Here is a 24,716-nt window from a genome sequence, read left to right as displayed (position 1 = left end):
GGAGTAATGAGGACTGGTTGATACCCTGTATATTTAGTAAACCCTTCAGGAGGAATATTCACCGGAGTAATGAGGACTGGTTGATATCCTGTATATTTAGTAAACCCTTCAGGAGGAATATTCACCAGAGTAATGAGGAATGGTTGATATCCTGTATATTTAGTAAACCCTTCAGGTGGAATATTCACCAGAGTAATGAGGACTGGTTGATATCCTGTATATTTAGTAAGCCCTTCAGGAGGAATATTCACCAGAGTAATGAGGACTGGTTGATATCCCGTATATTTAGTAAACCCTTCAGGATGAATATTCACCAGAGTAATGAGGACTGGTTTATATCCTGTAAATTTAGTAACACCCTTCAGGAGGAATATTCACCAGAGTAATGAGGACTGGTTGATACCCTGTATATTTAGTAAACCCTTCAGGAGGAATATTCACCGGAGTAATGAGGACTGGTTGATATCCTGTATATTTAGTAAACCCTTCAGGAGGAATATTCACCAGAGTAATGAGGAATGGTTGATATCCTGTATATTTAGTAAACCCTTCAGGTGGAATATTCACCAGAGTAATGAGGACTGGTTGATATCCTGTATATTTAGTAAGCCCTTCAGGAGGAATATTCACCAGAGTAATGAGGACTGGTTGATATCCCGTATATTTAGTAAACCCTTCAGGAGGAATATTCACCAGAGTAATGAGGACTGGTTGATATCCTGTATATTTAGTAAACCCCTTCAGGAGGAATATTCACCAGAGTAATGAGGACTGGTTTATATCCTGTATATTTAGTAACACCCTTCAGGAGGAATATTCACCAGAGTAATGAGGACTGGTTTATATCCTGTATATTTAGTAAACCCTTCAGGAGGATATTTCACCAGAGTAATGAGGACTGGTTGATATCCTGTATATTTAGTAAACCCTTCAGGAGGAATATTCACCAGAGTAATGAGGACTGGTTGATATCCTGTATATTTAGTAAACCCGTCAGGGGGAATATTCACCAGAGTAATGAGGACTGGTTTATATCCTGTATATTCAGTAAACCCTTCAGGGGGAATATTCACCAGAGTAATGAGGACTGGTTGATATCCTGTATATTTAGTAAACCCTTCAGGAGGAATATTCACCAGAGTAATGAGGACTGGTTGATATCCTGTATATTTAGTAAACCCTTCAGGAGGAATATTCACCAGAGTAATGAGGACTGGTTTATATCCTGTATATTTAGTAACACCCTTCAGGAGGAATATTCACCAGAGTAATGAGGACTGGTTTATATCCTGTAAATTTAGTAACACCCTTCAGGAGGAATATTCACCAGAGTAATGAGGACTGGTTGATACCCTGTATATTTAGTAAACCCTTCAGGAGGATATTTCACCAGAGTAATGAGGACTGGTTGATATCCTGTATATTTAGTAAACCCTTCAGGAGGAATATTCACCAGAGTAATGAGGACTGGTTGATATCCTGTATATTTAGTAAACCCGTCAGGGGGAATATTCACCAGAGTAATGAGGACTGGTTGATATCCTGTATATTCAGTAAACCCTTCAGGGGGAATATTCACCAGAGTAATGAGGACTGGTTGATATCCTGTATATTTAGTAAACCCTTCAGGAGGAATATTCACCAGAGTAATGAGGACTGGTTGATATCCTGTATATTTAGTAAGCCCTTCAGGAGGAATATTCACCAGAGTAATGAGGACTGGTTGATATCCCGTATATTTAGTAAACCCTTCAGGAGGAATATTCACCAGAGTAATGAGGACTGGTTGATATCCTGTATATTTAGTAAACCCATTCAGGAGGAATATTCACCAGAGTAATGAGGACTGGTTTATATCCTGTATATTTAGTAACACCCTTCAGGAGGAATATTCACCAGAGTAATGAGGACTGGTTGATATCCTGTATATTTAGTAAACCCTTCAGGAGGAATATTCACCAGAGTAATGAGGACTGGTTTATATCCTGTATATTTAGTAACACCCTTCAGGAGGAATATTCACCAGAGTAATGAGGACTGGTTTATATCCTGTAAATTTAGTAACACCCTTCAGGAGGAATATTCACCAGAGTAATGAGGACTGGTTGATACCCTGTATATTTAGTAAACCCTTCAGGAGGAATATTCACCGGAGTAATGAGGACTGGTTGATATCCTGTATATTTAGTAAACCCTTCAGGAGGAATATTCACCAGAGTAATGAGGAATGGTTGATATCCTGTATATTTAGTAAACCCTTCAGGTGGAATATTCACCAGAGTAATGAGGACTGGTTGATATCCTGTATATTTAGTAAGCCCTTCAGGAGGAATATTCACCAGAGTAATGAGGACTGGTTGATATCCCGTATATTTAGTAAACCCTTCAGGAGGAATATTCACCAGAGTAATGAGGACTGGTTGATATCCTGTATATTTAGTAAACCCCTTCAGGAGGAATATTCACCAGAGTAATGAGGACTGGTTTATATCCTGTATATTTAGTAACACCCTTCAGGAGGAATATTCACCAGAGTAATGAGGACTGGTTGATACCCTGTATATTTAGTAAACCCTTCAGGAGGATATTTCACCAGAGTAATGAGGACTGGTTGATATCCTGTATATTTAGTAAACCCTTCAGGAGGAATATTCACCAGAGTAATGAGGACTGGTTGATATCCTGTATATTTAGTAAACCCGTCAGGGGGAATATTCACCAGAGTAATGAGGACTGGTTGATATCCTGTATATTCAGTAAACCCTTCAGGGGGAATATTCACCAGAGTAATGAGGACTGGTTGATATCCTGTATATTTAGTAAACCCTTCAGGAGGAATATTCACCAGAGTAATGAGGACTGGTTGATATCCTGTATATTTAGTAAACCCTTCAGGAGGATTATTCACCAGAGTAATGAGGACTGGTTTATATCCTGTATATTTAGTAACACCCTTCAGGAGGAATATTCACCAGAGTAATGAGGACTGGTTTATATCCTGTAAATTTAGTAACACCCTTCAGGAGGAATATTCACCGGAGTAATGAGGACTGGTTGATACCCTGTATATTTAGTAAACCCTTCAGGAGGAATATTCACCGGAGTAATGAGGACTGGTTGATATCCTGTATATTTAGTAAACCCTTCAGGAGGAATATTCACCAGAGTAATGAGGAATGGTTGATATCCTGTATATTTAGTAAACCCTTCAGGTGGAATATTCACCAGAGTAATGAGGACTGGTTGATATCCTGTATATTTAGTAAGCCCTTCAGGAGGAATATTCACCAGAGTAATGAGGACTGGTTGATATCCCGTATATTTAGTAAACCCTTCAGGATGAATATTCACCAGAGTAATGAGGACTGGTTTATATCCTGTAAATTTAGTAACACCCTTCAGGAGGAATATTCACCAGAGTAATGAGGACTGGTTGATACCCTGTATATTTAGTAAACCCTTCAGGAGGAATATTCACCGGAGTAATGAGGACTGGTTGATATCCTGTATATTTAGTAAACCCTTCAGGAGGAATATTCACCAGAGTAATGAGGAATGGTTGATATCCTGTATATTTAGTAAACCCTTCAGGTGGAATATTCACCAGAGTAATGAGGACTGGTTGATATCCTGTATATTTAGTAAGCCCTTCAGGAGGAATATTCACCAGAGTAATGAGGACTGGTTGATATCCCGTATATTTAGTAAACCCTTCAGGAGGAATATTCACCAGAGTAATGAGGACTGGTTGATATCCTGTATATTTAGTAAACCCCTTCAGGAGGAATATTCACCAGAGTAATGAGGACTGGTTTATATCCTGTATATTTAGTAACACCCTTCAGGAGGAATATTCACCAGAGTAATGAGGACTGGTTGATACCCTGTATATTTAGTAAACCCTTCAGGAGGATATTTCACCAGAGTAATGAGGACTGGTTGATATCCTGTATATTTAGTAAACCCTTCAGGAGGAATATTCACCAGAGTAATGAGGACTGGTTGATATCCTGTATATTTAGTAAACCCGCCAGGGGGAATATTCACCAGAGTAATGAGGACTGGTTGATATCCTGTATATTCAGTAAACCCTTCAGGGGGAATATTCACCAGAGTAATGAGGACTGGTTGATATCCTGTATATTTAGTAAACCCTTCAGGAGGAATATTCACCAGAGTAATGAGGACTGGTTGATATCCTGTATATTTAGTAAACCCTTCAGGAGGAATATTCACCAGAGTAATGAGGACTGGTTTATATCCTGTATATTTAGTAACACCCTTCAGGAGGAATATTCACCAGAGTAATGAGGACTGGTTTATATCCTGTAAATTTAGTAACACCCTTCAGGAGGAATATTCACCAGAGTAATGAGGACTGGTTGATACCCTGTATATTTAGTAAACCCTTCAGGAGGATATTTCACCAGAGTAATGAGGACTGGTTGATATCCTGTATATTTAGTAAACCCTTCAGGAGGAATATTCACCAGAGTAATGAGGACTGGTTGATATCCTGTATATTTAGTAAACCCGTCAGGGGGAATATTCACCAGAGTAATGAGGACTGGTTGATATCCTGTATATTTAGTAAACCCTTCAGGGGGAATATTCACCAGAGTAATGAGGACTGGTTGATATCCTGTATATTTAGTAAACCCTTCAGGAGGAATATTCACCAGAGTAATGAGGACTGGTTGATATCCTGTATATTTAGTAAGCCCTTCAGGAGGAATATTCACCAGAGTAATGAGGACTGGTTGATATCCCGTATATTTAGTAAACCCTTCAGGAGGAATATTCACCAGAGTAATGAGGACTGGTTGATATCCTGTATATTTAGTAAACCCCTTCAGGAGGAATATTCACCAGAGTAATGAGGACTGGTTTATATCCTGTATATTTAGTAACACCCTTCAGGAGGAATATTCACCAGAGTAATGAGGACTGGTTGATACCCTGTATATTTAGTAAACCCTTCAGGAGGATATTTCACCAGAGTAATGAGGACTGGTTGATATCCTGTATATTTAGTAAACCCTTCAGGAGGAATATTCACCAGAGTAATGAGGACTGGTTGATATCCTGTATATTTAGTAAACCCGTCAGGGGGAATATTCACCAGAGTAATGAGGACTGGTTGATATCCTGTATATTCAGTAAACCCTTCAGGGGGAATATTCACCAGAGTAATGAGGACTGGTTGATATCCTGTATATTTAGTAAACCCTTCAGGAGGAATATTCACCAGAGTAATGAGGACTGGTTGATATCCTGTATATTTAGTAAACCCTTCAGGAGGAATATTCACCAGAGTAATGAGGACTGGTTTATATCCTGTATATTTAGTAACACCCTTCAGGAGGAATATTCACCAGAGTAATGAGGACTGGTTTATATCCTGTAAATTTAGTAACACCCTTCAGGAGGAATATTCACCGGAGTAATGAGGACTGGTTGATACCCTGTATATTTAGTAAACCCTTCAGGAGGAATATTCACCGGAGTAATGAGGACTGGTTGATATCCTGTATATTTAGTAAACCCTTCAGGAGGAATATTCACCGGAGTAATGAGGAATGGTTGATATCCTGTATATTTAGTAAACCCTTCAGGTGGAATATTCACCAGAGTAATGAGGACTGGTTGATATCCTGTATATTTAGTAAGCCCTTCAGGAGGAATATTCACCAGAGTAATGAGGACTGGTTGATATCCCGTATATTTAGTAAACCCTTCAGGCTGAATATTCACCAGAGTAATGAGGACTGGTTTATATCCTGTAAATTTAGTAACACCCTTCAGGAGGAATATTCACCAGAGTAATGAGGACTGGTTGATACCCTGTATATTTAGTAAACCCTTCAGGAGGAATATTCACCGGAGTAATGAGGACTGGTTGATATCCTGTATATTTAGTAAACCCTTCAGGAGGAATATTCACCAGAGTAATGAGGAATGGTTGATATCCTGTATATTTAGTAAACCCTTCAGGTGGAATATTCACCAGAGTAATGAGGACTGGTTGATATCCTGTATATTTAGTAAGCCCTTCAGGAGGAATATTCACCAGAGTAATGAGGACTGGTTGATATCCCGTATATTTAGTAAACCCTTCAGGAGGAATATTCACCAGAGTAATGAGGACTGGTTGATATCCTGTATATTTAGTAAACCCCTTCAGGAGGAATATTCACCAGAGTAATGAGGACTGGTTTATATCCTGTATATTTAGTAACACCCTTCAGGAGGAATATTCACCAGAGTAATGAGGACTGGTTGATACCCTGTATATTTAGTAAACCCTTCAGGAGGATATTTCACCAGAGTAATGAGGACTGGTTGATATCCTGTATATTTAGTAAACCCTTCAGGAGGAATATTCACCAGAGTAATGAGGACTGGTTGATATCCTGTATATTTAGTAAACCCGTCAGGGGGAATATTCACCAGAGTAATGAGGACTGGTTGATATCCTGTATATTCAGTAAACCCTTCAGGGGGAATATTCACCAGAGTAATGAGGACTGGTTGATATCCTGTATATTTAGTAAACCCTTCAGGAGGAATATTCACCAGAGTAATGAGGACTGGTTGATATCCTGTATATTTAGTAAACCCTTCAGGAGGAATATTCACCAGAGTAATGAGGACTGGTTTATATCCTGTATATTTAGTAACACCCTTCAGGAGGAATATTCACCAGAGTAATGAGGACTGGTTTATATCCTGTAAATTTAGTAACACCCTTCAGGAGGAATATTCACCAGAGTAATGAGGACTGGTTGATACCCTGTATATTTAGTAAACCCTTCAGGAGGATATTTCACCAGAGTAATGAGGACTGGTTGATATCCTGTATATTTAGTAAACCCTTCAGGAGGAATATTCACCAGAGTAATGAGGACTGGTTGATATCCTGTATATTTAGTAAACCCGTCAGGGGGAATATTCACCAGAGTAATGAGGACTGGTTGATATCCTGTATATTCAGTAAACCCTTCAGGGGGAATATTCACCAGAGTAATGAGGACTGGTTGATATCCTGTATATTTAGTAAACCCTTCAGGAGGAATATTCACCAGAGTAATGAGGACTGGTTGATATCCTGTATATTTAGTAAACCCTTCAGGAGGAATATTCACCAGAGTAATGAGGACTGGTTTATATCCTGTATATTTAGTAACACCCTTCAGGAGGAATATTCACCAGAGTAATGAGGACTGGTTTATATCCTGTAAATTTAGTAACACCCTTCAGGAGGAATATTCACCAGAGTAATGAGGACTGGTTGATACCCTGTATATTTAGTAAACCCTTCAGGAGGAATATTCACCGGAGTAATGAGGACTGGTTGATATCCTGTATATTTAGTAAACCCTTCAGGAGGAATATTCACCAGAGTAATGAGGAATGGTTGATATCCTGTATATTTAGTAAACCCTTCAGGTGGAATATTCACCAGAGTAATGAGGACTGGTTGATATCCTGTATATTTAGTAAGCCCTTCAGGAGGAATATTCACCAGAGTAATGAGGACTGGTTGATATCCCGTATATTTAGTAAACCCTTCAGGATGAATATTCACCAGAGTAATGAGGACTGGTTTATATCCTGTATATTTAGTAACACCCTTCAGGAGGAATATTCACCAGAGTAATGAGGACTGGTTTATATCCTGTATATTTAGTAACACCCTTCAGGAGGAATATTCACCAGAGTAATGAGGACTGGTTGATATCCTGTATATTTAGTAAACCCTTCAGGAGGAATATTCACCAGAGTAATGAGGACTGGTTTATATCCTGTATATTTAGTAACACCCTTCAGGAGGAATATTCACCAGAGTAATGAGGACTGGTTTATATCCTGTAAATTTAGTAACACCCTTCAGGAGGAATATTCACCAGAGTAATGAGGACTGGTTGATACCCTGTATATTTAGTAAACCCTTCAGGAGGAATATTCACCGGAGTAATGAGGACTGGTTGATATCCTGTATATTTAGTAAACCCTTCAGGAGGAATATTCACCAGAGTAATGAGGAATGGTTGATATCCTGTATATTTAGTAAACCCTTCAGGTGGAATATTCACCAGAGTAATGAGGACTGGTTGATATCCTGTATATTTAGTAAGCCCTTCAGGAGGAATATTCACCAGAGTAATGAGGACTGGTTGATATCCCGTATATTTAGTAAACCCTTCAGGAGGAATATTCACCAGAGTAATGAGGACTGGTTTATATCCTGTATATTTAGTAACACCCTTCAGGAGGAATATTCACCAGAGTAATGAGGACTGGTTTATATCCTGTATATTTAGTAACACCCTTCAGGAGGAATATTCACCAGAGTAATGAGGACTGGTTGATATCCTGTATATTTAGTAAACCCGTCAGGGGGAATATTCACCAGAGTAATGAGGACTGGTTGATATCCTGTATATTTAGTAAACCCTTCAGGGGGAATATTCACCAGAGTAATGAGGACTGGTCGATATCCTGTATATTTAGTAAGCCCTTCAGGAGGAATATTCACCAGAGTTATGAGGACTGGTTGATATTCTGTATATTTAGTAAACCCCTTCAGGAGGAATATTCACCAGAGTAATGAGGACTGGTTGATATCCTGTATATTTAGTAACACACTTCAGGAGGAATATTCACCAGAGTAATGAGGACTGGTTGATATCCTGTATATTTAGTAAACCCCTTCAGGAGGAATATTCACCAGAGTAATGAGGACTGGTTTATATCCTGTATATTTAGTAACACCCTTCAGGAGGAATATTCACCAGAGTAATGAGGACTGGTTGATACCCTGTATATTTAGTAAACCCTTCAGGAGGAATATTCAAGAGTAATGAGGACTGGTTGATATCCTGTATATTTAGTAAACCCTTCAGGAGGAATATTCACCAGAGTAATCAGGAATGGTTGATATCCTGTATATTTAGTAAACCCTTCAGGTGGAATATTCACCAGAGTAATGAGGACTGGTTGATATCCCGTATATTTAGTAAGCCCTTCAGGAGGAATATTCACCAGAGTAATGAGGACTGGTTTATATCCTGTATATTTAGTAACACCCTTCAGGAGGAATATTCACCAGATTAATGAGGACTGGTTGATATCCTGTATATTTAGTAAACCCTTCAGGAGGAATATTCACCAGAGTAATGAGGACTGGTTGATATCCTGTATATTTAGTAAACCCTTCAGGAGGAATATTCACCAGAGTAATGAGGACTGGTTGATATCCTGTATATTTAGTAAACCCTTCAGGGGGAATATTCACCAGAGTAATGAGGACTGGTTGATATCCTGTATATTTAGTAAACCCTTCAGGGGGAATATTCACCAGAGTAATGAGGACTGGTTCATATCCTGTATATTTAGTAAGCACTTCAGGAGGAATATTCACCAGAGTAATGAGGACTGGTTGATATCCTGTATATTTAGTAAACCCCTTCAGGAGGAATATTCACCAGAGTAATGAGGACTGGTTGATATCCTGTATATTTAGTAACACCCTTCAGGAGGAATATTCACCAGAGTAATGAGGACTGGTTGATATCCTGTATATTTAGTAAACCCCTTCAGGAGGAATATTCACCAGAGTAATGAGGACTGGTTGATATCCTGTATATTTAGTAACACCCTTCAGGAGGAATATTCACCAGAGTAATGAGGACTGGTTGATACCCTGTATATTTAGTAAACCCTTCAGGAGGATATTTCACCAGAGTAATGAGGACTGGTTGATATCCTGTATATTTAGTAAACCCTTCAGGATGAATATTCACCAGAGTAAGGAGGACTGGTTGATATCCTGTATATTTAGTAAACCCGTCAGGGGGAATATTCACCAGAGTAATGAGGACTGGTTGATATCCTGTATATTTAGTAAACCCTTCAGGGGGAATATTCACCAGAGTAATGAGGACTGGTTGATATCCTGTATATTTAGTAAACCCTTCAGGAGGAATATTCACCAGAGTAATGAGGACTGGTTGATAAACTGTATATTCAGTAAACCCTTCAGGAGGAATATTCACCAGAGTAATGAGGACTGGTTTATATCCTGTATATTTAGTAACACCCTTCAGGAGGAATATTCACCAGAGTAATGAGGACTGGTTTATATCCTGTAAATTTAGTAACACCCTTCAGGAGGAATATTCACCAGAGTAATGAGGACTGGTTGATACCCTGTATATTTAGTAAACCCTTCAGGAGGAATATTCACCGGAGTAATGAGGACTGGTTGATATCCTGTATATTTAGTAAACCCTTCAGGAGGAATATTCACCAGAGTAATGAGGAATGGTTGATATCCTGTATATTTAGTAAACCCTTCAGGTGGAATATTCACCAGAGTAATGAGGACTGGTTGATATCCTGTATATTTAGTAAGCCCTTCAGGAGGAATATTCACCAGAGTAATGAGGACTGGTTGATATCCCGTATATTTAGTAAACCCTTCAGGAGGAATATTCACCAGAGTAATGAGGACTGGTTTATATCCCGTATATTTAGTAACACCCTTCAGGAGGAATATTCACCAGAGTAATGAGGACTGGTTTATATACTGTATATTTAGTAACACCCTTCAGGAGGAATATTCACCAGAGTAATGAGGACTGGTTGATATCCTGTATATTTAGTAAACCCGTCAGGGGGAATATTCACCAGAGTAATGAGGACTGGTTGATATCCTGTATATTTAGTAAACCCTTCAGGGGGAATATTCACCAGAGTAATGAGGACTGGTTGATATCCTGTATATTTAGTAAACCCCTTCAGGAGGAATATTCACCAGAGTAATGAGGACTGGTTTATATCCTGTATATTTAGTAACACCCTTCAGGAGGAATATTCACCAGAGTAATGAGGACTGGTTGATACCCTGTATATTTAGTAAACCCTTCAGGAGGAATATTCAAGAGTAATGAGGACTGGTTGATATCCTGTATATTTAGTAAACCCTTCAGGAGGAATCTTCACCAGAGTAATGAGGAATGGTTGATATCCTGTATATTTAGTAAACCCTTCAGGTGGAATATTCACCAGAGTAATGAGGACTGGTTGATATCCCGTATATTTAGTAAGCCCTTCAGGAGGAATATTCACCAGAGTAATGAGGACTGGTTGATATCCCGTATATTTAGTAAACCCTTCAGGAGGAATATTCACCAGAGTAATGAGGACTGGTTTATATCCTGTATATTTAGTAACACCCTTCAGGAGGAATATTCACCAGATTAATGAGGACTGGTTTATATCCTGTATATTTAGTAACACCCTTCAGGAGGAATATTCACCAGAGTAATGAGGACTGGTTTATATCCTGTATATTTAGTAACACCCTTCAGGAGGAATATTCACCAGAGTAATGAGGACTGGTTGATACCCTGTATATTTAGTAAACCCTTCAGGAGGAATATTCACCAGAGTAATGAGGACTGGTTGATATCCTGTATATTTAGTAAACCCTTCAGGAGGAATATTCACCAGAGTAATGAGAAATGGTTGATATCCTGTATATTTAGTAAACCCTTCAGGTGGAATATTCACCAGAGTAATGAGGACTGGTTGATATCCTGTATATTTAGTAATCCCTTCAGGAGGATTATTCACCAGAGTAATAAGGACTGGTTGATATCCCATATATTTAGTAAACCCTTCAGGAGGAATATTCACCAGAGTAATGAGGACTGGTTTATATCCTGTATATTTAGTAACACCCTTCAGGAGGAATATTCACCAGAGTAATGAGGACTGGTTTATATCCTGTATATTTAGTAACACCCTTCAGGAGGAATATTCACCAGAGTAATGAGGACTGGTTGATATCCTGTATATTTAGTAAACCCGTCAGGGGGAATATTAACCAGAGTAATGAGGACTGGTTGATATCCTGTATATTTAGTAAACCCTTCAGGGGGAATATTCACCAGAGTAATGAGGACTGGTTGATATCCTGTATATTTAGTAAGCCCTTCAGGAGGAATATTCACCAGAATAATGAGGACTGGTTGATATCCTGTATATTTAGTAAACCCCTTCAGGAGGTATATTCACCAGAGTAATGAGGTCTGGTTGATATCCTGTATATTTAGTAACACCCTTCAGGAGGAATATTCACCAGATTAATGAGGACTGGTTTATATCCTGTATATTTAGTAACACCCTTCAGGAGGAATATTCACCAGAGTAATGAGGACTGGTTTATATCCTGTATATTTAGTAACACCCTTCAGGAGGAATATTCACCAGAGTAATGAGGACTGGTTGATACCCTGTATATTTAGTAAACCCTTCAGGAGGAATATTCACCAGAGTAATGAGGACTGGTTGATATCCTGTATATTTAGTAAACCCTTCAGGAGGAATATTCACCAGAGTAATGAGAAATGGTTGATATCCTGTATATTTAGTAAACACTTCAGGTGGAATATTCACCAGAGTAATGAGGACTGGTTGATATCCTGTATATTTAGTAAGCCCTTCAGGAGGAATATTCACCAGAGTAATGAGGACTGGTTGATATCCCGTATATTTAGTAAACCCTTCAGGAGGAATATTCACCAGAGTAATGAGGACTGGTTTATATCCTGTATATTTAGTAACACCCTTCAGGAGGAATATTCACCAGAGTAATGAGGATTGGTTGATATCCTGTATATTTAGTAAACCCGTCAGGGGGAATATTCACCAGACTAATGAGGACTGGTTGATATCCTGTATATTTAGTAAACCCTTCAGGGGGAATATTCACCAGAGTAATGAGGACTGGTTGATATCCTGTATATTTAGTAAGCCCTTCAGGAGGAATATTCACCAGAGTAATGAGGACTGGTTGATATCCTGTATATTTAGTAAACCCCTTCAGGAGGAATATTCACCAGAGTAATGAGGACTGGTTTATATCCTGTATATTTAGTAACACCCTTCAGGAGGAATATTCACCAGAGTAATGAGGACTGGTTGATACCCTGTATATTTAGTAAACCCTTCAGGAGGAATATTCAAGAGTAATGAGGACTGGTTGATATCCTGTATATTTAGTAAACCCTTCAGGAGGAATATTCACCAGAGTAATGAGGAATGGTTGATATCCTGTATATTTAGTAAACCCTTCAGGTGGAATATTCACCAGAGTAATGAGGACTGGTTGATATCCCGTATATTTAGTAAGCCCTTCAGGAGGAATATTCACCAGAGTAATGAGGACTGGTTGATATCCCGTATATTTAGTAAACCCTTCAGGAGGAATATTCACCAGAGTAATGAGGACTGGTTTATATCCTGTATATTTAGTAACACCCTTCAGGAGGAATATTCACCAGATTAATGAGGACTGGTTTATATCCTGTATATTTAGTAACACCCTTCAGGAGGAATATTCACCAGAGTAATGAGGACTGGTTTATATCCTGTATATTTAGTAACACCCTTCAGGAGGAATATTCACCAGAGTAATGAGGACTGGTTGATACCCTGTATATTTAGTAAACCCTTCAGGAGGAATATTCACCAGAGTAATGAGGACTGGTTGATATCCTGTATATTTAGTAAACCCTTCAGGAGGAATATTCACCAGAGTAATGAGAAATGGTTGATATCCTGTATATTTAGTAAACCCTTCAGGTGGAATATTCACCAGAGTAATGAGGACTGGTTGATATCCTGTATATTTAGTAATCCCTTCAGGAGGATTATTCACCAGAGTAATAAGGACTGGTTGATATCAAGTATATTTAGTAAACCCTTCAGGAGGAATATTCACCAGAGTAATGAGGACTGGTTTATATCCTGTATATTTAGTAACACCCTTCAGGAGGAATATTCACCAGAGTAATGAGGACTGGTTTATATCCTGTATATTTAGTAACACCCTTCAGGAGGAATATTCACCAGAGTAATGAGGAATGGTTGATACCCTGTATATTTAGTAAACCCTTCAGGAGGATATTTCACCAGAGTAATGAGGACTGGTTGATATCCTGTATATTTAGTAAACCCTTCAGGAGGAATATTCACCAGAGTAATGAGGACTGGTTGATATCCTGTATATTTAGTAAACCCGTCAGGGGAATATTCACCAGAGTAATGAGGACTGGTTGATTTCCTGTATATTTAGTAAACCCTTCAGGGGGAATATTCACCAGAGTAATGAGGACTGGTTGATATCCTGTATATTTAGTAACACACTTCAGGAGGAATATTCACCAGAGTAATGAGGACTGGTTGATATCCTGTATATTTACTAAACCCCTTCAGGAGGAATATTCACCAGAGTAATGAGGACTGGTTTATATCCTGTATATTTAGTAACACCCTTCAGGAGGAATATTCACCAGAGTAATGAGGACTGGTTGATACCCTGTATATTTAGTAAACCCTTCAGGAGGAATATTCAAGAGTAATGAGGACTGGTTGATATCCTGTATATTTATTAAACCCTTCAGGAGGAATATTCACCAGAGTAATGAGGACTGGTTGATATCCTGTATATTTAGTAACACACTTCAGGAGGAATATTCACCAGAGTAATGAGGACTGGTTGATATCCTGTATATTTAGTAAACCCCTTCAGGAGGAATATTCACCAGTGTAATGAGGACTGGTTTATATCCTGTATATTTAGTAAACCCGTCAGGGGGAATATTCACCAGAGTAATGAGGACTGGTTGATATCCTGTATATTTAGTAAACCCTTCAGGGGGAATATTCACCAGAGTAATGAGGACTGGTTGATATCCTGTATATTTAGTAAGCCCTTCAGGAGGAATATTCACCAGAGTAATGAGGACTGGTTGATATCCTGTATATTTAGTAAACCCCTTCAGGAGGAATATTCACCAGAGTAATGAGGACTGGTTGATATCCTGTATATTTAGTAACACCCTTCAGGAGGAATATTCACCAGAGTAATGAGGACTCGTTGATACCCTGTATATTTAGTAAACCCTTCAGGAGGAATATTCAAGAGTAATGAGGACTGGTTGATATCCTGTATATTTAGTAAACCCTTCAGGAGGAATATTCACCAGAGTAATGAGGAATGGTTGATATCCTGTATATTTAGTAAACCCTTCAGGTGGAATATTCACCAGAGTAATGAGGACTGGTTGATATCCCGTATATTTAGTAAGCCCTTCAGGAGGAATATTCACCAGAGTAATGAGGACTGGTTGATATCCCGTATATTTAGTAAACCCTTCAGGAGGAATATTCACCAGAGTAATGAGGACTGGTTTATATCCTGTATATTTAGTAACACCCTTCAGGAGGAATATTCACCAGATTAATGAGGACTGGTTTATATCCTGTATATTTAGTAACACCCTTCAGGAGGAATATTCACCAGAGTAATGAGGACTGGTTTATATCCTGTATATTTAGTAACACCCTTCAGGAGGAATATTCACCAGAGTAATGAGGACTGGTTGATACCCTGTATATTTAGTAAACCCTTCAGGAGGAATATTCACCAGAGTAATGAGGACTGGTTGATATCCTGTATATTTAGTAAACCCTTCAGGAGGAATATTCACCAGAGTAATGAGGAATGGTTGATATCCTGTATATTTAGTAAACCCTTCAGGTGGAATATTCACCAGAGTAATGAGGACTGGTTGATATCCTGTATATTTAGTAAGCCCTTCAGGAGGATTATTCACCAGAGTAATAAGGACTGGTTGATATCCCGTATATTTAGTAAACCCTTCAGGAGGAATATTCACCAGAGTAATGAGGACTGGTTTATATCCTGTATATTTAGTAACACCCTTCAGGAGGAATATTCACCAGAGTAATGAGGACTGGTTTATATCCTGTATATTTAGTAACACCCTTCAGGAGGAATATTCACCAGAGTAATGAGGACTGGTTGATATCCTGTATATTTAGTAAACCCGTCAGGGGGAATATTCACCAGAGTAATGAGGACTGGTTGATATCCTGTATATTTAGTAAACCCTTCAGGGGTGAATATTCACCAGAGTAATGAGGACTGGTTGATATCCTGTATATTTAGTAAGCCCTTCAGGAGGAATATTCACCAGAGTAATGAGGACTGGTTGATATCCTGTATATTTAGTAAACCCCTTCAGGAGGAATATTCACCAGAGTAATGAGGACTGGTTTATATCCTGTATGTTTAGTAACACCCTTCAGGAGGAATATTCACCAGAGTAATGAGGAATGGTTGATACCCTGTATATTTAGTAAACCCTTCAGGAGGATATTTCACCAGAGTAATGAGGACTGGTTGATATCCTGTATATTTAGTAAACCCTTCAGGAGGAATATTCACGAGAGTAATTAGGACTGGTTGATATCCTGTATATTTAGTAATCCCTTCAGGAGGAATATTCACCAGAGTAATGAGGACTGGTTGATATCCCGTATATTTAGTAAACCCTTCAGGAGGAATATTCACCAGAGTAATGAGGACTGGTTGATATCCTGTATATTTAGTAACACCCTTCAGGAGGAATATTCAGCAGAGTAATGAGGACTGGTTTATATCCTGTATATTTAGTAACACCCTTCAGGAGGAATATTCACCAGAGTAATGAGGACTGGTTGATATCCTGTATATTTAGTAAACACGTCAGGGGGAATATTCACCAGAGTAATGAGGACTGGTTGATATCCTGTATATTTAGTAAACCCTTCAGGGGGAATATTCACCAGATTAATGAGGACTGGTTGATATCCTGTATATTTAGTAAGCCCTTCAGGAGGAATATTCACCAGAGTAATGAGGACTGGTTGATATCCTGTATATTTAGTAAACCCCTTCAGGAGGAATATTCACCAGAGTAATGAGGACTGGTTGATATCCTGTATATTTAGTAACATCCTTCAGGAGGAATATTCACCAGAGTAATGAGGACTGGTTGATATCCTGTATATTTAGTAAACCCCTTCAGGAGGAATATTCACCAGAGTAATGAGGACTGGTTTATATCCTGTATATTTAGTAACACCCTTCAGGAGGAATATTCACCAGAGTAATGAGGACTGGTTGATACCCTGTATATTTAGTAAACCCTTCAGGAGGAATATTCAAGAGTAATGAGGACTGGTTGATATCCTGTATATTTAGTAAACCCTTCAGGAGGAATATTCACCAGATTAATGAGGAATGGTTGATATCCTGTATATTTAGTAAACCGTTCAGGTGGAATATTCACCAGAGTAATGAGGACTGGTTGATATCCCGTATATTTAGTAACACCCTTCAGGAGGAATATTCACCAGAGTAATGAGGACTGGTTGATACCCTGTATATTTAGTAAACCCTTCAGGAGGAATATTCACCAGAGTAATGAGGACTGGTTGATATCCTGTATATTTAGTAAACCCTTCAGGAGGAATATTCACCAGAGTAATGAGAAATGGTTGATATCCTGTATATTTAGTAAACCCTTCAGGTGGAATATTCACCAGAGTAATGAGGACTGGTTGATATCCTGTATATTTAGTAATCCCTTCAGGAGGATTATTCACCAGAGTAATAAGGACTGGTTGATATCAAGTATATTTAGTAAACCCTTCAGGAGGAATATTCACCAGAGTAATGAGGACTGGTTTATATCCTGTATATTTAGTAACACCCTTCAGGAGGAATATTCACCAGAGTAATGAGGACTGGTTTATATCCTGTATATTTAGTAACACCCTTCAGGAGGAATATTCACCAGAGTAATGAGGACTGGTTGATACCCTGTATATTTAGTAAACCCTTCAGGAGGATATTTCACCAGAGTAATGAGGACTGGTTGATATCCTGTATATTTAGTAAACCCTTCAGGAGGAATATTCACCAGAGTAATGAGGACTGGTTGATATCCTGTATATTTAGTAAACCCGTCAGGGGGAATATTCACCAGAGTAATGAGGACTGGTTGATTTCCTGTATATTTAGTAAACCCTTCAGGGGGAATATTCACCAGAGTAATGAGGACTGGTTGATATCCTGTATATTTAGTAACACACTTCAGGAGGAATATTCACCAGAGTAATGAGGACTGGTTGATATCCTGTATATTTAGTAAACCCCTTCAGGAGGAATATTCAAGAGTAATGAGGACTGGTTGATATCCTGTATATTTAGTAAACCCTTCAGGAGGAATATTCACCAGAGTAATGAGGAATGGTTGATATCCTGTATATTTAGTAAACCCTTCAGGTGGAATATTCACCAGAGTAATGAGGACTGGTTGATATCCCGTATATTTAGTAAGCCCTTCAGGAGGAATATTCACCAGAGTAATGAGGACTGGTTGATATCCCGTATATTTAGTAAACCCTTCAGGAGGAATATTCACCAGAGTAATGAGGACTGGTTTATATCCTGTATATTTAGTAACACCCTTCAGGAGGAATATTCACCAGATTAATGAGGACTGGTTTATATCCTGTATATTTAGTAACACCCTTCAGGAGGAATATTCACCAGAGTAATGAGGACTGGTTTATATCCTGTATATTTAGTAACACCCTTCAGGAGGAATATTCACCAGAGTAATGAGGACTGGTTGATACCCTGTATATTTAGTAAACCCTTCAGGAGGAATATTCACCAGAGTAATGAGGACTGGTTGATATCCTGTATATTTAGTAAACCCTTCAGGAGGAATATTCACCAGAGTAATGAGAAATGGTTGATATCCTGTATATTTAGTAAACCCTTCAGGTGGAATATTCACCAGAGTAATGAGGACTGGTTGATATCCTGTATATTTAGTAAGCCCTTCAGGAGGATTATTCACCAGAGTAATAAGGACTGGTTGATATCCCGTATATTTAGTAAACCCTTCAGGAGGAATATTCACCAGAGTAATGAGGACTGGTTTATATCCTGTATATTTAGTAACACCCTTCAGGAGGAATATTCACCAGAGTAATGAAGACTGGTTTATATCCTGTATATTTAGTAACACCCTTCAGGAGGAATATTCACCAGAGTAATGAGGACTGGTTGATATCCTGTATATTTAGTAAACCCGTCAGGGGGAATATTCACCAGAGTAATGAGGACTGGTTGATATCCTGTATATTTAGTAAACCCTTCAGGGGTGAATATTCACCAGAGTAATGAGGACTGGTTGATATCCTGTATATTTAGTAAGCCCTTCAGGAGGAATATTCACCAGAGTAATGAGGACTGGTTGATATCCTGTATATTTAGTAAACCCCTTCAGGAGGAATATTCACCAGACTAATGAGGACTGGTTTATATCCTGTATGTTTAGTAACACCCTTCAGGAGGAATATTCACCAGAGTAATGAGGAATGGTTGATACCCTGTATATTTAGTAAACCCTTCAGGAGGATATTTCACCAGAGTAATGAGGACTGGTTGATATCCTGTATATTTAGTAAACCCTTCAGGAGGAATATTCACGAGAGTAATTAGGACTGGTTGATATCCTGTATATTTAGTAATCCCTTCAGGAGGAATATTCACCAGAGTAATGAGGACTGGTTGATATCCCGTATATTTAGTAAACCCTTCAGGAGGAATATTCACCAGAGTAATGAGGACTGGTTTATATCCTGTATATTTAGTAACACCCTTCAGGAGGAATATTCAGCAGAGTAATGAGGACTGGTTTATATCCTGTATATTTAGTAACACCCTTCAGGAGGAATATTCACCAGAGTAATGAGGACTGGTTGATATCCTGTATATTTAGTAAACACGTCAGGGGGAATATTCACCAGAGTAATGAGGACTGGTTGATATCCTGTATATTTAGTAAACCCTTCAGGGGGAATATTCACCAGATTAATGAGGACTGGTTGATATCCTGTATATTTAGTAAGCCCTTCAGGAGGAATATTCACCAGAGTAATGAGGACTGGTTGATATCCTGTATATTTAGTAAACCCCTTCAGGAGGAATATTCACCAGAGTAATGAGGACTGGTTGATATCCTGTATATTTAGTAACATACTTCAGGAGGAATATTCACCAGAATAATGAGGACTGGTTGATATCCTGTATATTTAGTAAACCCCTTCAGGAGGAATATTCACCAGAGTAATGAGGACTGGTTTATATCCTGTATATTTAGTAACACCCTTCAGGAGGAATATTCACCAGAGTAATGAGGACTGGTTGATACCCTGTATATTTAGTAAACCCTTCAGGAGGAATATTCAAGAGTAATGAGGACTGGTTGATATCCTGTATATTTAGTAAACCCTTCAGGAGGAATATTCACCAGATTAATGAGGAATGGTTGATATCCTGTATATTTAGTAAACCGTTCAGGTGGAATATTCACCAGAGTAATGAGGACTGGTTGATATCCCGTATATTTAGTAACACCCTTCAGGAGGAATATTCACCAGAGTAATGAGGACTGGTTGATACCCTGTATATTTAGTAAACCCTTCAGGAGGAATATTCACCAGAGTAATGAGGACTGGTTGATATCCTGTATATTTAGTAAACCCTTCAGGAGGAATATTCACCAGAGTAATGAGAAATGGTTGATATCCTGTATATTTAGTAAACCCTTCAGGTGGAATATTCACCAGAGTAATGAGGACTGGTTGATATCCTGTATATTTAGTAATCCCTTCAGGAGGATTATTCACCAGAGTAATGAGGACTGGTTGATATCAAGTATATTTAGTAAACCCTTCAGGAGGAATATTCACCAGAGTAATGAGGACTGGTTTATATCCTGTATATTTAGTAACACCCTTCAGGAGGAATATTCACCAGAGTAATGAGGACTGGTTTATATCCTGTATATTTAGTAACACCCTTCAGGAGGAATATTCACCAGAGTAATGAGGAATGGTTGATACCCTGTATATTTAGTAAACCCTTCAGGAGGATATTTCACCAGAGTAATGAGGACTGGTTGATATCCTGTATATTTAGTAAACCCTTCAGGAGGAATATTCACCAGAGTAATTAGGACTGGTTGATATCCTGTATATTTAGTAAACCCGTCAGGGGGAATATTCACCAGAGTAATGAGGACTGGTTGATTTCCTGTATATTTAGTAAACCCTTCAGGGGGAATATTCACCAGAGTAATGAGGACTGGTTGATATCCTGTATATTTAGTAACACACTTCAGGAGGAATATTCACCAGAGTAATGAGGACTGGTTGATATCCTGTATATTTAGTAAACCCCTTCAGGAGGAATATTCACCAGAGTAATGAGGACTGGTTTATATCCTGTATATTTAGTAACACCCTTCAGGAGGAATATTCACCAGAGTAATGAGGACTGGTTGATACCCTGTATATTTAGTAAACCCTTCAGGAGGAATATTCAAGAGTAATGAGGACTGGTTGATATCCTGTATATTTATTAAACCCTTCAGGAGGAATATTCACCAGAGTAATGAGGACTGGTTGATATCCTGTATATTTAGTAACACACTTCAGGAGGAATATTCACCAGAGTAATGAGGACTGGTTGATATCCTGTATATTTAGTAAACCCCTTCAGGAGGAATATTCACCAGTGTAATGAGGACTGGTTTATATCCTGTATATTTAGTAAACCCGTCAGGGGGAATATTCACCAGAGTAATGAGGACTGGTTGATATCCTGTATATTTAGTAAACCCTTCAGGGGGAATATTCACCAGAGTAATGAGGACTGGTTGATATCCTGTATATTTAGTAAGCCCTTCAGGAGGAATATTCACCAGAGTAATGAGGACTGGTTGATATCCTGTATATTTAGTAAACCCCTTCAGGAGGAATATTCACCAGAGTAATGAGGACTGGTTGATATCCTGTATATATAGGAACACACTTCAGGAGGAATATTCACCAGAGTAATGAGGACTGGTTGATATCCTGTATATTTAGTAAACCCCTTCAGGAGGAATATTCACCAGAGTAATGAGGACTGGTTGATATCCTGTATATTTAGTAACACCCTTCAGGAGGAATATTCACCAGAGTAATGAGGACTGGTTGATACCCTGTATATTTAGTAAACCCTTCAGGAGGAATATTCAAGAGTAATGAGGACTGGTTGATATCCTGTATATTTAGTAAACCCTTCAGGAGGAATATTCACCAGAGTAATGAGGAATGGTTGATATCCTGTATATTTAGTAAACCCTTCAGGTGGAATATTCACCAGAGTAATGAGGACTAGTTGATATCCCGTATATTTAGTAAGCCCTTCAGGAGGAATATTCACCAGAGTAATGAGGACTGGTTGATATCCCGTATATTTAGTAAACCCTTCAGGAGGAATATTCACCAGAGTAATGAGGACTGGTTTATATCCTGTATATTTAGTAACACCCTTCAGGAGGAATATTCACCAGATTAATGAGGACTGGTTTATATCCTGTATATTTAGTAACACCCTTCAGGAGGAATATTCACCAGAGTAATGAGGACTGGTTTATATCCTGTATATTTAGTAACACCCTTCAGGAGGAATATTCACCAGAGTAATGAGGACTGGTTGATACCCTGTATATTTAGTAAACCCTTCAGGAGGAATATTCACCAGAGTAATGAGGACTGGTTGATATCCTGTATATTTAGTAAACCCTTCAGGAGGAATATTCACCAGAGTAATGAGGACTGGTTGATATCCTGTATATTTAGTAAACCCTTCAGGAGGAATATTCACCAGAGTAATGAGGACTGGTTGATATCCTGTATATTTAGTAAACCCTTCAGGGGGGAATATTCACCAGAGTAATGAGGACTGGTTGATATCCTGTATATTTAGTAAGCCCTTCAGGAGGAATATTCACCAGAGTAATGAGGACTGGTTGATATCCTGTATATTTAGTAAACCCCTTCAGGAGGAATATTCACCAGAGTAATGAGGACTGGTTGATATCCTGTATATTTAGTAACACCCTTCAGGAGGAATATTCACCAGAGTAATGAGGACTGGTTGATACCCTGTATATTTAGGAAACCCTTCAGGAGGAATATTCAAGAGTAATGAGGACTGGTTGATATCCTGTATATTTAGTAAACCCTTCAGGAGGAATATTCACCAGAGTAATGAGGAATGGTTGATATCCTGTATATTTAGTAAACCCTTCAGGGGGAATATTCACCAGATTAATGAGGACTGGTTGATATCCTGTATATTTAGTAAGCCCTTCAGGAGGAATATTCACCAGAGTAATGAGGACTGGTTGATATCCTGTATATTTAGTAAACCCCTTCAGGAGGAATATTCACCAGAGTAATGAGGACTGGTTGATATCCTGTATATTTAGTAACATACTTCAGGAGGAATATTCACCAGAATAATGAGGACTGGTTGATATCCTGTATATTTAGTAAACCCCTTCAGGAGGAATATTCACCAGAGTAATGAGGACTGGTTTATATCCTGTATATTTAGTAACACCCTTCAGGAGGAATATTCACCAGAGTAATGAGGACTGGTTGATACCCTGTATATTTAGTAAACCCTTCAGGAGGAATATTCAAGAGTAATGAGGACTGGTTGATATCCTGTATATTTATTAAACCCTTCAGGAGGAATATTCACCAGAGTAATGAGGACTGGTTGATATCCTGTATATTTAGTAACACACTTCAGGAGGAATATTCACCAGAGTAATGAGGACTGGTTGATATCCTGTATATTTAGTAAACCCCTTCAGGAGGAATATTCACCAGTGTAATGAGGACTGGTTTATATCCTGTATATTTAGTAAACCCGTCAGGGGGAATATTCACCAGAGTAATGAGGACTGGTTGATATCCTGTATATTTAGTAAACCCTTCAGGGGGAATATTCACCAGAGTAATGAGGACTGGTTGATATCCTGTATATTTAGTAAGCCCTTCAGGAGGAATATTCACCAGAGTAATGAGGACTGGTTGATATCCTGTATATTTAGTAAACCCCTTCAGGAGGAATATTCACCAGAGTAATGAGGACTGGTTGATATCCTGTATATATAGGAACACACTTCAGGAGGAATATTCACCAGAGTAATGAGGACTGGTTGATATCCTGTATATTTAGTAAACCCCTTCAGGAGGAATATTCACCAGAGTAATGAGGACTGGTTTATATCCTGTATATTTAGTAACACCCTTCAGGAGGAATATTCACCAGAGTAATGAGGACTGGTTGATACCCTGTATATTTAGGAAACCCTTCAGGAGGAATATTCAAGAGTAATGAGGACTGGTTGATATCCTGTATATTTAGTAAACCCTTCAGGAGGAATATTCACCAGAGTAATGAGGAATGGTTGATATCCTGTATATTTAGTAAACCCTTCAGGTGGAATATTCACCAGAGTAATGAGGACTAGTTGATATCCCGTATATTTAGTAAGCCCTTCAGGAGGAATATTCACCAGAGTAATGAGGACTGGTTGATATCCCGTATATTTAGTAAACCCTTCAGGAGGAATATTCACCAGAGTAATGAGGACTGGTTTATATCCTGTATATTTAGTAACACCCTTCAGGAGGAATATTCACCAGATTAATGAGGACTGGTTGATATCCTGTATATTTAGTAACACCCTTCAGGAGGAATATTCACCAGAGTAATGAGGACTGGTTTATATCCTGTATATTTAGTAACACCCTTCAGGAGGAATATTCACCAGAGTAATGAGGACTGGTTGATACCCTGTATATTTAGTAAACCCTTCAGGAGGAATATTCACCAGAGTAATGAGGACTGGTTGATATCCTGTATATTT

Source organism: Salmo salar, chromosome ssa01 (assembly GCF_905237065.1).
Source record: "Salmo salar chromosome ssa01, Ssal_v3.1, whole genome shotgun sequence".
Lineage (NCBI taxonomy): Eukaryota > Metazoa > Chordata > Actinopteri > Salmoniformes > Salmonidae > Salmo > Salmo salar.
The sequence above is the reverse complement of the archived record's forward strand: the minus strand, read 5'-3'. Positions refer to the sequence as shown.